A 15,703-nucleotide genomic window follows, 5' to 3' on the forward strand; every position below is an offset into this window, starting at 1 on the left:
CATGCACGTTTAATTCACAGGAAAGTTTGTTTTTTTTGTCACTTAAGTTTTTATTGACATTTTTCACACATATTTGACAAAACAACAAAACCAAAAATGAACAAACCAACACTGTTTGGGTACATTATACAGATTTCAACACATTTTTCTCCAGTCTGTCCATCATTCTGTAAACCAGGGCTTTCAACACATGAGGAACTTACAAAGTGAAAAAAAGACCCTGAAGATATGAACAGTCGAGGGCATCCGACTCTAAAATAACAGCATAATAACCAGAAGTAATGACTCCAAACCTTCTTCTTGGTTTAATGTGAAAAACATAATATGACGTTATGCCTCTAAATAACAACAACACCCATTTTTTTAACGTACTGATCATGTAGATGTTCATTAAAGCTCAGAGTAAATTCAAAGGTTATCAGATCAAAACAGAGAAAACTGAAGAACAAGTGACGTTTTCAGCAAAATACACGATAAACTGAACAGAACCCCAGTGTGTCCATCCACTGTCACTGATCCAACTGCATGGGTTTGACTGGAGGATCAGTGTTGGAGAAGATGGCGGCGTTTCCATGGTAACTACAGATACACTTATTATTTCAATTTGATTCATTTGACTAGTTTTTGTCCATTTTGTTGCCTAATTCATTTATTTATTTCTTCAATTTTGTTCAGTTTGTGGCTTGTTTTGTTCATGTTACTTATTATTTTGTTGATTTATTATCATTTTTGTTTATTTTTTGGGTTAGTTTAGCCGTTTTTGTTCATTTTGTTGCTTAACTTATTCTTTTTTACTTCATTGTAATTCACTTTTTGCTCTTTTTTTTAAACATTATTTATTATGTTGTAAATTATTTATTCATTTTGGTTCATTTTAGTTATTATTGAACATAATCCCAGTGTGTCCATCCACTGTCATTGATCCAACTCCATGGGTTTTACTGGTGAATCAGTGTTGTAGAAGATGACGGTGTTTCCACGGTAACTACAGACACATTTATTCTTTAGTTTATTTTATTAATTTTACTTATTTTACTTGTTTTTGTCCATTTTGTTGTCTATTTCTTTTCTTCAGTTTTATTCAGTTAGTGGCTTATTTTGTTGATGTTACTTATTATTTTGTTGATTTATTGTAATTTTTGTTCATTTTATTGGTTAGTTTAACTGTTTTTGTTCATTTTTTTCGCCTAACTTTTTTTTTTTTTTTTTTAACTTTTTTTAAACTTCATTGTAGTTAACTTTTTGCTCTTTTTTACATTATTTATTCTTTTGTTAATTGTTTATTGATTTTACTTTTTTTTTTTAAACATAAACCCAGTGTGTCCATGCACTGTCATTGATCCAACTCCAACTTTTTCTGGTGAATCAATGTTGTAGAAGATGACGGTGTTTCCACGGTAACTACGGAGCCTCTGAACGTCCAAATATGGTCATATCTGATGACCATGAAAAGATGAAGAACTGTATTTTACACCAATTATTGACATGGGTTGATAGGATCAGTGGATCAGCAGGTATTAAACAGTTTAGATCAGTAGATGGCTCTGGTTTTTGAGGCTTAACTAAATAAATACAGGGTTCTGGATGTTATGAAATGATAAACTCTGCTAATTTTTCAAATATTTTGCTGATTCTTTCCTCACTTTAGAAGGATTTATTCCAATTTTATGCCATATTTCATGCTTTTTTGGATAATTATTTCCAAATGTATCGTTTTGCTCATTTTACATGTTTTTGTACAATTTATCCTATGACTAACTCAGATAAAACTGTATTTTACAGCAATTATTTCCATGTTTTGATAGGATTAGTGGATCAGCAGGTATTAAACAGTGTAGCTCAGTAGATGGTTTAGGTTAAAGGTGGACGTTTGGGTCTGTAAGGGTTAATGATATACTGTACATGTTGGTGTGAGAGGAACGAAAAGTCCGATCCAGGTCATACATTTTGCATCCGATGATTAATTCAGATATGTTGCTTTTATTTTGGCCAGAGAAGATGGGCTCTAATATTAATGCTTGTGTTGTGTGCTCCGCTCTGCCCACACATGGAAACTTCTAATAGAAATGTCAAAGAGAGGGTCAGCCCCGCACTGCAGCAAAGGGAAAAATATTCCCCTAATGGTGATGAAGGAGGAGAACGATCGTCTGAAGACACCGAACAAATCTCCTCACATGGGTCACGGGGGTTTCCACATCTGCACCTCTGATGCTCTGACACTTCTGGACTTGTTTTGCAGAGTTAGATTCACCTGTGTGACCTCCATCTTTGAAAACCAGTACCAGGAGTATAAATAATGTACATTTAAAAACTTGAAGCACAGCCTTAATATTGATGTCTGAAAAAAAACAAGCAAACCTTTTGTTATTTTTCTGCATGAACATGGTGTAAAAATATGACCCGTTCACAAGAACTAAAACTACGCAAAGAACAACACGCTAACATGAGCCTTATTCTATTATTTACACTGTAAAAAAGAAAAAAACGCAAAAAAAAAAAAAAAAACAGTATTATTCCAGCGAAAAAATACTGTTAAATAATGTAAAATAACCATCTCATAAAAATACAGTAATTTTCCATCATTAAAATACAGTTTTTTGCCCTAACTTTACATGAGATTTTTTGACTTTTTAATGTTTAATAAAGAATATTTACATGTATTAAAACAATCCAATTCACTATATATATATATATATATATATATATATATATATATATATATATATATATATATGTATATATATATATATATATATATATATATATATATATATATATATATATATATATATATATATATATAATTTTCAGTGAGACTCAGTTGTCCAATCCACTGATAAAAACTGTATTTGGACAGTTTATCAGTGCTTATACATGTTATACATTCACAAAAATACATTTATTCAACATTTTTGTTGTGAAACCTCCTGTAATTACACAAGATATTTGTCAATTAACAAACAAGTCTGGTTCAACTGACAGAACTAATACTTCTGTTACTGTTAATTGTTAGTAATTTTATCTTGTTTTATTATGTTTTTTTTTTTTACAGTATTAAACTTTAAATTATCAGTTTAATCTCATAAATAGAAAAGAAATATTTGTGAAATTACAATCCATTTGCAGATGTATTTTAACTGTATTTCTCTGTGGAAAAAAAATCTTTAAAAAAAATGTACATTTTCTGGTTATTCACAGTTAAATTTTTTTTCCTGTTCTTTTCCATTTGACATGTAAAATCAGTCTGTTTTTGTCAGTTCATTGATATTTTCTTGTATCTGAAAAATACCGGAAAAATCTGTAAAATAAACACTAAAAAAATTCTGTTAAATTACAGACTTTTTTTTTTTTACAGTGTATGTTGCGGTGAAATTTTACAGTTAAAGTTAGCGACTGTTGATTAGCTTGAAAGGAAGGTCAGAGTTCAATAAATCAGCGAAGGATGAGAAATCTGAGTCTGATCTGGATGTTAAACTCAGCCTGAGCTGTTGTGAAATTTTTCATCTTAAAATTCCAAAAAAACCCATCAATTTAAATATTAGAAATTTCAAAATTTTAGTCATGCCAAAATTTGAAAACATTTCCAACAACCCAAGGTTATGTTAGGTTCATGCTTACGTTCATGTGTCTGTGTTCCAGTGTTTACACTGGAAAAAATCTGAATCTGACCAAGTGTATTTGTCTCATTTCTAGTCCAAATATCTGATCACACTTCAAATCAGACAGAATCACCTACAGAGGAACTGTACAGTCAGAAAGAACTGATTTACAGACAACAGATCTGGAAAATCTGATTTACACTAATCTGAACAAGAGCATTTTCACTTGTTCCATTGGCAGATTTTTTGCTTGAATTGAGCAAAAAAATCTTGAATTAAGCAAAAAAAAAAAAAAAAAAAAAAAAAAGTGACCTTACTCATTCTAGGGTGGACATCCTTCTTCTTCTCCCCCTTTGGGCCTCTCTCTCTCTTGGGGAAGGTCTTCCTCTCTCATCTGTCATGATGAGCGCCTCTGGTGAAAAAGAAAAACCCAAAACTAAACACAGATTCTATGGAAGCAAATCTGGGTCATCAGAGTTTGAATTATAAAAGCCACTGAATTTCTTGCACTGAATTTTTTTGCTCTGAAATGAAGCAGCTAAATTTTTTGCCTCTGAATTTTTTGCATCTGCATTTTTTTTATTCAAAATTTATGAACGTAGTTGAATTCAGAAATAAAAAATTCAGATACTTAATTTCAGAGCAAAAAAATTCAGTGCTAGAAACTCAACAGCTTTTATAATTCAAAATCTGATGAGACAGATTTACTTCCATAAGAGTCCTTCAGCGTTAGATCAAAACCGTTTAAACGTCCTATTCCCTTCACTTCCTTTTCTACCTCCGTTCTTGTCAAACTGCATTAAATTACCCATGTACGGCTTAAAGCTGCGTATGAATTTCATCAACAATTTTTCATCAGATCTGTCAAACCCCAGCCAGAGCTAAAATATCACAAATCCGCAAGTCTGTCTGTGATTACTCACCTGAATCTCTCACAACAACAGTTTCTTAGAGTCCTCCACCGTAGATCAGTTTCATGGTGACGTAGGCCGTGTGCTGCTGGTGCACCTTGGAGGCAGAAAACACGCTGAGTTCGTGCCAAACACTGACTGTCAGTGTGAATAACGCCGTCGTCCTGCTGTGCTGTGGGTTGTCAGAACAGAAAGAACACACAGAAGGATCTAAACTTCTACAGAATTCCTGCTGGTAAACATCCCTTCCACAAAAATCGGTGAAAGTTCTGGTTGAAGGCATTAAGACGCCAGAACTGGTGTGAGGAGGACCTTCAGAATGCTGGTGTGTGCAGTGACACTTCAGATCTGTACGGACTGGACACCTACCACACAGAGGAGCAGATAACTGGAAATATTCCACCAGTGACAGATTTTTTTTTTTTTAAATGATGGAAAATTGTGAAGGCCGTCCGTCATTTTGACAGATTAAAATACTGAGGGTAATTGTTGTTTCGCTAACTTTAGCCTAAATTCGATGCTACTTTGCTAGTGCAAACTGTGCAGACAGCTGAGTCTGCTCAGTTCTTTTACAGTCCAGTAAATGTGATGGCACTGATAAACACAGAGAAAAAAGAGGAACTGATGGTGAAGGATGAAGGACAAGCAGGTTCTACTGCAGTTCTGATGGTGTTTGGTGTGTTCTATGTACGCATGTTCTACCTTTCATGTGTTATTTGATGGCATGTCCATTTGTTTCCAGATCTGTGCTTCACAGAACCTGAACCCTAACCCTCAGTTCATGGGATCTGACAGTGTGTGAACAAACACATGAAAGTTTAGAACGTCTACAGAGAACACAGCAGTTCAAAGTGGAGGACAGAATGATGTGAGCAGTGACATCAGGTTGGTTTATCACCAGCAGCAACTCCAGCTGCTGCACCACTGAGATGGTTTGGAACATTAAATACTTCTGAATATATCTCATTATCATTAAAAAATAAAAATTTGAAATGATGGATAATAATGTTATGATGGAATTTTTATGACCCTGTCCGTCAAAATAATGGACAATAAAAGTGTCTAGTGCGCCCTCTGCTGCCCCCCCGTCTGTGACAGTCTGCTGTTCTACTATGGGACAGTCTTTCCGATGCTTAAGTCAAATTATACGACCATGAAAGAGAAGATGGGATGGGCTTTTGGACAGAAACAGTTAATGGGCAGTTTCAGAGCGAACAGATTCACTCGTTCATGAGTTCCAGGTCAGAGCCTGGAGGTGTATGTGAGCCGGCTGGAGCTGGGACTGGTGGTTTTACCTCTGAGGTGAGCATCACTGTGGTTAGAAAACACTGAAACTCATCTGTAAACAGTCCATTTGTTTACAGACAGAACCAGTAGGTCACTCGTTTTTGGAAATTTGTCGCGACATGCACTGTGGGAGGCTGAGCTCCATGCAGCCGCATTATAGCTGCAGCGGCAACAAACATGGAAACAGCTTCATTACCTCTTACTACTGCAGGTGCATGTACCCCCATTTGACAAAGACTGACTTAAAGGACCAGAGGTCACATATGTCATGTTTCCACTACATGGTACCGACTGGACTGGACTCAGCCTTTTTGCGTTTCTATTACGAAAAAGGACCTGGAATCTGGTACCTGGTACTAGCTTTTTGGTCTCACCTCCGCAGAGGTTCCAGGACTGGGGACCAGATACTAAAGGTGACACTGTGTAAACACTGCAGACCACTGATTGGTCAGAGTCGTCTCTGTGACCCGCCCATTTACAAAAAACAGATGCAGAAGCTGACAGTAAATCTGTCGGTAGGTGAATCCACATGAGGACAGTCTGTAAAACTACACCATTCAGTCAAAGGTTCAGTCTGTGGTGGCCGACGTAAAACTTCAGCATGAGTTTGACGAGACAACACACACAACGGGTTAGTTTATCAGCGACTCTGAGCAGACGACACAGAAGGAACTCACCGCATCGCTATGACTAGGGATGGGAATCGAGAACCGGTTCTTTTTCAGAACCGGATCCCAGTAACTCGATTCCTTGGAATCATTTGCCTGCTTAACAATTCTGCTTATCGATTCCACCTTCACTGTGCATGTGCGATGATGGTACGCGTACACTGCATTCTTTTGGTCAGAACGAAGACAACATGGTGTTGAGGCAGAAACGGTCCAAAGAGACCACACCAGGTCTAAACAGACCACACCAGGTCTAAACAGACCACACCAGGTCCAAACAGACCACACCAGGTCCAAACAGACCACACCAGGTCTAAACAGACCACACCAGGTCTAAACAGACCACACCAGGTCCAAACAGACCACACCAGGTCCAAACAGACCACACCAGGTCTAAACAGACCACACCAGGTCCAAACAGACCACACCAGGTCCAAACAGACCACACCAGGTCCAAACAGACCACACCAGGTCCAGTTGAACTCTGTCAAAGCTTCCATTTCTTCTAAAGGTGGAATCCGTCCAGTCTGTTCAAACATTTGTCCACATGTGATTCATTTGATTCTCTACTCAGCGGTGCTTGTGAATCTAGCGGCAGAGTGAACACCAGGCCGTCATCTGGGCCCAGTTCTGGTTCTGGTGCGGGCACAAACGTCGTACCTCCTCAGATACAAGTTTCTGAAGGTAGGGGAAAGGAAATGAGGTGCACAACAACAGGAGACGAGCAGAGTGGAACTGGTTCCACATGGTAGAAATGTGACAATAGAGGAATTAGTAAAGAGTCTGTAGTTTCACTGTCACTGTAGCCCCCCCCCCCCCCCCCCCCCCAAAAAAAAAAACAAAACAACTGGGCCCAGTGTCATCTGTTCTTATTATTTGTCCATACTGTATATGTTCTATTTTCTGTGCAGATGCAAATATAAAAGACAGTTAATGCAAACACACCTGTTTGTACTCTTTTACTCCTTCACTCAATGAGAATCGATAAGAGAATCAATAAGGAATCGGATCAATAAGCAAAACTGATAATGGAATCAGAATCGTTAAATTCTTATCGAGTCCCATCCCTAGCTATGACGTCCAGGTACTGTAAAGTCAGTAGTATCCTGTAATGGAAGTGGTCTGGAACAGGACCTGGTACCAGAGTCGAGTTGAGTCGGTTCCATGTCGTGGAAACGCAGCATTATTACCTGCATCCTGGTTGGACTGTACATTCAAACCCCCCCTCTGGTCCCCTTAAACAGCTGTGGTGTGAATACGACCATGACGTTGTTTCACAGACTTCCACAGACTTCCACAGTTTGTCGAAGCTCATTTCTGACATTTGTTTCTGTATGGAAGTAAATGTGTGTCATCAGATTCTGAATTACAAAAGACATTGAATTTGTTGCTCTGAATTTTTTTTGCACTGAAATTAAGTTTCTGAATTTTTTGTCTCTGAATTCAACTATGTTCATAAATTTAGAATTAAAAAAATTCAGATGCAAAAAATTCAGATACTTAATTTCGGTGCAAAAAAAATCAGTGTTAGAAATTCAGTGGCTTTTGTAATTCAAAACCTGATGACACACATTTACTTCCATATTTCTGCACTTCTTCATATATTTTGCTGCATTTTTCCACCTGTGATTGCATTTGTGTTTATTTCTTGTATGCATTTGTGAATCTTGTCTCTTTATTGATCCACCACCAACTTTTCCAGCTCTCCTAGGCATAAAAACTTTTTTGCAGCATGCTTTCTTCAAATGTGAGCATTCTGGATGAAAACACACCTATTGATAGAAATATGAATTTTCCAATGTAAATGAAAACTCTACGAGAAAATGTCAAGGTAGCCATCGACAGAAAGAGCATCTAGCAGTAAGACGACCCTAGACCCACAGTGGTTTTACCAGAGAATGCAGAGGAAATGTCATGTGAAAGAACCTGAGGCCTGAGGTTCAGACCTGAAGCTGAAGCAGGTCTGAAAGCCCCCAGCCCACTGGACAATAAACAGCTTTAGATGTACACACATTCTGTTTTCACTTCTGTTTAACCCACAGTAAATGAAGGAATAAATTGTTTTTTTAATCTGAACTAAGCCATAAAGACCCAGAGCTACTTTTGCTGCAGTTCCCAGATGAACTTTTCTCTCTGTTTAACCCAGTGGTTTTCAACCTTTTTTGGCTCGTGACTCCATTTTAACATCACAAATTTCTGGCGACCCCAGACATTCAAAATGGAGACATTATTTTTTGCTAAAACTAATTTATTTTTGATCATGTAATAGTTTGCTATACTATGTTGCAAATAAACCTTAATTTTAGAGGACATTTAGTCTGTATAATGTATATTCTTGTGGACAGAGGTAGTAAATCCAGGTGTAGATTACTGCACAAAGGCTCAGGATCTGTCCAGTCAGTCCAGCTGGGATTTACAAGGAGGACAATTAATACTGAACAAACAAGAACTGAAACTATGAATGATGAAAGAGCTGCAGCATCTGAAACTGACCACAGTGAACATTTGACACACAAACAGAACCACAGCGCTGCAGTTTCACAACCACAGTTTGTCTGGTCTGTTATGGATTGTGACTGTCTCTGTCAACTCAACATTTATTTTTTATTAGCAAGTTTTTTTTTTTTAAATCAATTACTAAAAATTTCAGGTGACCCCATTTGAAATCCAGGCGACCCCACGTGGGGTCCAAGGTTGAAAAACACTGATTTAACCTTTTTTAAGTGATTTTTCACCATTTATTATATTATCTTGTGTATTTTTCATTTTTTTTGGTGAAAGTCAGATATTTTCCCATATATAATTTACTGATCATGTAAATGTTCATAAAAGCTCAGATTAAAGTTGAGGGTTATTATATTAGAAGAAGAACTGAAGATACAAAGTGTGTTTTTCAGTCCACTCCCTCATTAAACCCAGTGTGTCCATCCACTGGCATCGATCCAACTCCATGGGTTCATGATTTGACTTCAGTTTCATTCAGTTTGTGGCTTATTTTGTTTTTGTGGCTTATTGTTTGTTAGTTTTTTTTAATCAGTTTTAAATTCATTTTGTTCAATTTATTGCTTCAATCGTGTATTTGAATCAATCTCAGATCACCTCATATTGAAGCGCTGATGATTCTTTTCTACAGAAGTGCTTTTCTTTGGGGTCATCTTTGTTTTGAAATTCCTCAACAGTTGGGATGATGACTCACAGGAAAAGGTGATGGTCCACTGTTGGAGTTCAAATACCTGAATGGACCATCTAGGAGATCGTTGATACCCCATTAAAGAAGGCAGAGTTTTGGTGTAAGTGCTACGAGTTGGGGTAGTGTTGTTGGACACTGAAGTCCCAAACTTTTGAGATCTTTTTATATCTTCTGGAATTGTCATTTTTTTGTAGTAATTCATCAGACAGATGCTACTGGTTGTATTAGAAGATGTACATGTGACTGAAATCCTTCCCAGATCAGTTCAAATGTTTGCACTGATGACTGTTTCCTACAGAAGTGCTTCTGTTTGGGGTTGTCTTGGATGTGAACTTTTCACCATATCATGCTACAAGAAGTTAAAGAGTCATAAACTGATGTGTGATTTTCAACTTCAGTAATCTGGGCTATGTTATTGAAATACATGTTTCGACTCCTCCCCTGTAGATCCAATCCTTCTACATGTGGGCGGAGCCAACAGGAGGCGGATCCAGACATGTTGAACAGATCAGCGCTCAAACTGCTTTGACTCAGTCAAACTGAACCAGTGGTCGAGACACGAAGCAGAAATGGAGCAGAAAGGAGTTCATCTGGATCAGGAAACATTTTCCTGTTCCATCTGTTTGGATCTACTGAAGGATCCGGTGACTATTCCCTGTGGACACAGCTACTGTATGAGCTGTATTCAAACCCACTGGGATGGAGAGGACGGGCAGAACCTCCACAGCTGCCCTCAGTGCAGACACACCTTCATACCCAGGCCTGTCCTGGTCAAAAACACCATGTTGGCAGTTTTAGTGGAACAGCTGAAGAAGACTGGACTTGGAGCTGCTGCAGCTGATCACTGCTACGCTGGAGCTGAAGATGTGGTCTGTGATGTGTGCACTGGGAGGAAACTGAAAGCTGTCCAGTCCTGTCTGGTGTGTTTGGCTTCTTACTGTGACCAACACCTTCAGCCTCATCATGAATCTGCCGCCTTTAAGAAACACAAGCTGGTGGATCTGTCGGAGAAGCTCCAGGAGAACGTCTGCTCTCGTCACGATGAGGTGATGAAGATGTTCTGCCGCACCGACGGTCAGTGTATCTGTTATCTGTGCTCTGTGGAAGAACATAAAGGCCACGACACAGTGTCATCTGCAGCAGAAAGGACTGAGAGGCAGAAGGAGCTGGAGCTGAGTCGACAGAAAATCCAGCAGAGAATCAAAGACAAACAGAAAGATGTGAAGGCGCTTCAACAGGAGGCGGAGAACATCAGCCGCTACACTGATGAAGTGGCGGAGAAGAACCGCAAGATCCTGACCGAGCTGATCCGACTCCTGGAGGAAAGAAGGAGCGATGTGGAGCGGCAGATCAGATCCAAGGAGGAAACGGAAGTGAGTCGAGTCAAAGAGCTGGAGCGGAAGCTGGAGCAGGAGATGACTGAGCTGAGGAGGAAAGACGCTGAGATGGAGAAACTGGCACAAACACACGACCACAACCAGTTTTTACTCCAGTATCCATCAGTGTCCACACTCAGAGAAGATCCAGACTCATCCCACGTCCACGTCCGTCCTCAGAGTTACTTTGAGGATGTGACCACAGCTCAGAGAGAAACTCCAGCTCAGTCTGACAGAAGAACGGACCAACATCTCACTGAGCATCAGTCAAACACAGGTTCTACTAGAACCAGAACCACAGACCAGAGCAGGATTCTTACTAGAACCAGAACCACAGACCAGAGCAGGGTTCTTACAATATTCACGTAAAATCACACTGGATCCAAACACAGTGAATGAAGAACTGTCACTGTCTAAGAAGAATAAGAGAGGAACATTTATGAGTCGAAAACAGAACTATCCTGATCATCCAGACAGATTCAGTGACAAGTGGCAGGTCCTGAGCAGAGAGAGTCTGACTGGTCGATGTTACTGGGAGGTGGAGTGGAGGGGGGTGCAGGTTGGGGTCGCAGTCGTATATAAGGACATTAAGAGAAAAGGAGACTGTGATGAATGTGGATTTGGATGGAATGACAAATCTTGGGTTTTATATTCTAACTATAACTCTCCTTCATTTCTTCATAACAGTGTTGAGTCTTCTGTCCCAGGTCCAGTTCCCTCCAGAATCGGAGTCTACCTGGATCACACAGCAGGTATTCTGTCCTTCTACAGCGTCTCTGAAACCATGACTCTGATCCACAGAGTCCAGACCACATTCACTAAACCTCTGTACGCTGGACTTTGGCTTTGGTGTTATGGATCCACTGCCCACTTTCCTAAACTCCATTAAACTCATCGTTGACTTTGATCCAGTCGATCAGATCAGACTTTTCGTATCTGTCTCTAAATCACACGACACAAAAACAGATCAACTTTTTAAATTTTTCTTCCTGAACTCACAATCCAGATTTGGTTCCATTCAGACTTTTTTGTGAGGATTCTAATAGTCCAGTGTGTGTGCGTGTCAACCAGCCAATAGTGTGTTTGTAGACCCATCTGTGATGTTCACACAGCTGTCATTACCTGAGGAGCACACAACCAGACTGATGGTGTCTGTGCTTTGGACCGAGTCCAACAAAGTGGAGCCGTTTTTCCACTTTGGACCAGTCGAGTTCAAATCCACTGTTCCGTCCTGTTTCCTACAGAAGAAGTACGGACGTGGATTTGGAGACAACGATAGAAGTGGAGATCATGAACCGACTCAGACGGAGGCGGAGCTCATGCACACAAACCTGTTCATCTGATGGAGTTCATTCTGTTCCATCTGAGCATGTGCGAGAAAAGAGAACTGAGACAAAACACAAGTGATTTAGTCAAACATGAGCTGAAGACCAGAACAGGAAGTTGGATTCTATCGTCACTACGTATGTACGAACCCCCCGAAGAAATCCAATAATGGACTGAAACACAGAAACACGGGTTTTCCCATGATTTCTGAAGTGCATGTAAACGCATCATATCTGATTATTCCATTTATCTGATTATTAACAGTTATTGTTTTTTATGGTGGTGTAAACGGGCTGAAAATGTCGGATGATCCAGTTCAATAGACAGATGTCCACCATCTGAGAAAATGGACACATTTGTCCTTAAAGCCTGAGGCGTGACTGAGTTCAATGACGTCGAAAATACTGATGTTGTAAATATGAGCAGATGTAATATTAGGAGAATTATCAGCCATCACATAATAGGGAAGTTTATGGAAAAATGAGGATTTGTGCATAAAAATGTGAATAAAAACATAAAGAAACGGTATTATCTCTGAGTTCTAAGTCTTAAAATAAACTGTTATTATTTCCCGACAGACTAATTAAAAAAAAAAAAAAGTCAACATGAAGCAAAAATTAACAGGAAAAAAACAAGATAAAAATAATTAGCAAAATGAACAGAAATAAAAATCACAAAATGAACAAAATAATCAACAAATTGAAAAAAATCAAACAACCATATGAGTAAAAATGATGATCACTCATTTAAAAAAAAAAAGTCAACGGGAAACAGAAATTAACAAGAAAAAAAAACAAGATAATACTAATCAGCAAAATAAACAAAAATAAAATTCATCACAAAATGAATAAAACAATCAACAAATTAAATTTAAAAAAAAAAAAAAAAAAAAAGAACAATAATCAACAATAATAAGTAAAAATGACCAATTCTGAGTTCCCAGAGGTCTCTGTCCAATGGATCAATAAAGTTCTGTGTAATCTAATCAACAAATTGAGCAAAAATGAGCCAAATAATCAGCAAAATGATCAAATAATTAAAAATTTGAGCAGTTACACAACAAAATACACAAAATGAGCAACAATATGAACAAATAGGATCCAAAACATTTAAAAGTGAAAAAAATGAACAACATAAACAAGAAAAATGAACCAAATAATGAGACAAATACGCTGAAAAATGTCAAATATAAAGGATGATATTAAAAAAAAAACACTTTTTCTTCAGTTTTCTGTGTTTTTGATCTAATAACCTTTGAATTGACTCTGAGCTTTAATGAACATCTACATGATCAGTGAATTCAATGTAGAAAATACAGGATTTCCAGTGAAAACTGTCCAGTCCAGAGGATCAAATGATGCTCAGTGCTGATAAATGACTGATTCCAGGTCAGCTGTAGAGGAGCGTGGCCTTGGACGTCATGTGTCCAGTAGTTGTAGGTGTGTAAGGGTTAAAGCCAGAACAGTGACCATGTGACCTACCTGAAGTCCAAAGCACATGGCTTCCACACCTGTCACTGTGGGCGTGTGTGCTTCTGTTGGACTGAGGAGTGGCTTTCATGTGGAAAACATGTCCACGCACCGCCGAGTCCACATTAATGCCCAACATTCCTGAGGTCGGATGATGTCGGAGGAGTCTCACCTGGTTCAAACAAACCCACAGACACAGAAGAAAGAGGAACAGCAGCTTCATTTAACAGCAGACACAGCATCAAGCACGAAAAAGCACTGAAAAGAAGAGACAATTCAACAAGAATCAAAGAGGAACTCCGATGGAGTGAGGCTGAGCACATGAAAACACACAGGAAATCCAAAAAAAGGAAGGAAATGGACAAGAAAAGGAAGAAAAAAGGCAAATAAATGGACAAAAAAATTAATAAGATTATTAGAAAAGTAAATAGAATAGCAACAACATGGAAAAAAAGGCAAATAAATGGACAAAATATGGATAAGATTATTAGGAAAGTAAAAAGAATAGCAAGAAAATGGAAAAAAGGGCAAATAAATGGACAAAAAAATGAATAAGATTCTTAAAAAAGTAAATAGAATAGCAACAAAATGGAAAAAAAAAGGCAATTAAATGGACAAAAAAATGAGTAAGATTCTTAAAAAAGTAAATAGAATAGCAACAAAATGGAGAAAAAAAAGGCAAATAATTGGACAAAAAAATGAATAAGATTCTTAAAAAAGTAAATAGAATAGCAACAAAATGGGGAAAAAAGGCAAATAAATGGACAAAAAATGAATAAGATTATTAGGAAAGTAAAAAGAATAGCAAGAAAATGGAAAAAAGGGCAAATAAATGGACAAAAAAATGAGTAAGATTCTTAAAAAAGTAAATAGAATAGCAACAAAATGGGGAAAAAAGGCAAATAAATGGACAAAAAATGAATAAGATTATTGGAAAAGTAAATATAATAACAACAAAATGGAAAAAAAGGCAAATAAATGGACAAAAAATGAGTAAGATTCTTAAAAAAGTGAACAGAATAACAACAAAATGGAAAAAAAGGCAAATAAATGGACAAAAAATGAATAAGATTATTGGAAAAGTAAATATAATAACAACAAAAAGAACAAAAAATGAATAAATGATCAACAACAAAAATAAACAGGACATAATAGTAAAAAAGAAACAAAATGAACAAAAACTAAACAACAAAATGAACAGAAATAAACAATAAAATGAACAAAAGGGCAATTAAATGGACAAAAAAATGAATAAGATTATTAGAAAAGTAAATAGAATAGCAACAACATGGGAAAAAAGGCAAATAAATGGACAAAATATGGATAAGATTATGGGAAAATTAAATAGAATAGCAATAGAATATATTATTATTATTATTATTATTATTATTATTATTATTATTATTATTATTATTATTGTTATTATTATTATTATTATTATGTCCTATATTCAACATTCTGGCCTGCCTTGATTTGACCCATTAATCTCAAACCAAAGACCTCAGATATATATATATGTATATATATGTATATATATATATATATATATATATATATATATATATACACATATATGTGTGTGTGTGTATTTATTTATTTTACAGCAGACACATATCCATAACATGTCTCGTCATCAGTTAACCCTCCTGTCCTGGGGCTCAAAGCCCTCTTTGGTACATGCATACTCAAACAGGCGGCAGACGTGTGCGTCTGTGAAAGCCTGTGATGACATCTGCGCCGTGTGGTCCAGGTTACACCTCCATAAACGGCTTCTTTTGTCATTGATTTCCTGGGGGAAGTCGCCAAATACCAAACATTTGGCAAAGAAGAAAGGTTATCTTTCATCCACAGTGAAAAAAAGCCTTCTATTTTGGAGA

The 15,703-nt window shown here is 37.3% G+C and overlaps 1 protein-coding gene and 1 pseudogene across 1 annotated transcript in view; both read left to right on the plus strand.

Moving 5' to 3' along the window:
• The window catches only part of LOC115437017 (E3 ubiquitin-protein ligase TRIM39-like), a 760,370-nt gene that overhangs the window by 697,358 nt on the left and 47,309 nt on the right, over window positions 1-15,703 (plus strand). The window lies entirely within an intron of this gene.
• Window positions 10,202-12,500, plus strand: LOC115437016 (tripartite motif-containing protein 16-like; annotated as a pseudogene).

The sequence above is a fragment of the Sphaeramia orbicularis genome, chromosome 17, assembly GCF_902148855.1.
Source record: "Sphaeramia orbicularis chromosome 17, fSphaOr1.1, whole genome shotgun sequence".
In the NCBI taxonomy this organism is placed as follows: domain Eukaryota; kingdom Metazoa; phylum Chordata; class Actinopteri; order Kurtiformes; family Apogonidae; genus Sphaeramia; species Sphaeramia orbicularis.